Source organism: Arachis duranensis, chromosome 5 (assembly GCF_000817695.3).
Source record: "Arachis duranensis cultivar V14167 chromosome 5, aradu.V14167.gnm2.J7QH, whole genome shotgun sequence".
NCBI lineage: Eukaryota > Viridiplantae > Streptophyta > Magnoliopsida > Fabales > Fabaceae > Arachis > Arachis duranensis.
The window spans coordinates 26,356,412-26,356,763 of NC_029776.3; positions in this window are offsets into that span (position 1 = coordinate 26,356,412).

The following is a 352-nucleotide window of genomic DNA, read 5'->3' on the forward strand; positions in this document are numbered from 1 at the left end:
GCCCATGATGCAAGGAGATGAACATCCTTACACTAGAAGGGTCAACTTTGATCAAAGGTTGGACCAAGTCCTCACAGTTATTTGTGAAGAGGGCGCCCAATGGAAGAGAGATTCAAGAGGGAAGCCGGTTCAATTGAAAAGGCATGACCTCAAGCCCGTGGCTAGAGGATGGTTGGAGTTTATTCAATGCTCAATCATCCCCACTAGCAACCGGTCCGAAGTTACCATAGACCGGGCTGTCATGATTCATAGCATCATAATTGGAGAAGAAATAGAGGTTCATGAGGTTATATCCCAAGAACTTTATAAGGTGGCGGACAAGTCCTCTACCTTGGCAAGGTTAGCCTTTCCT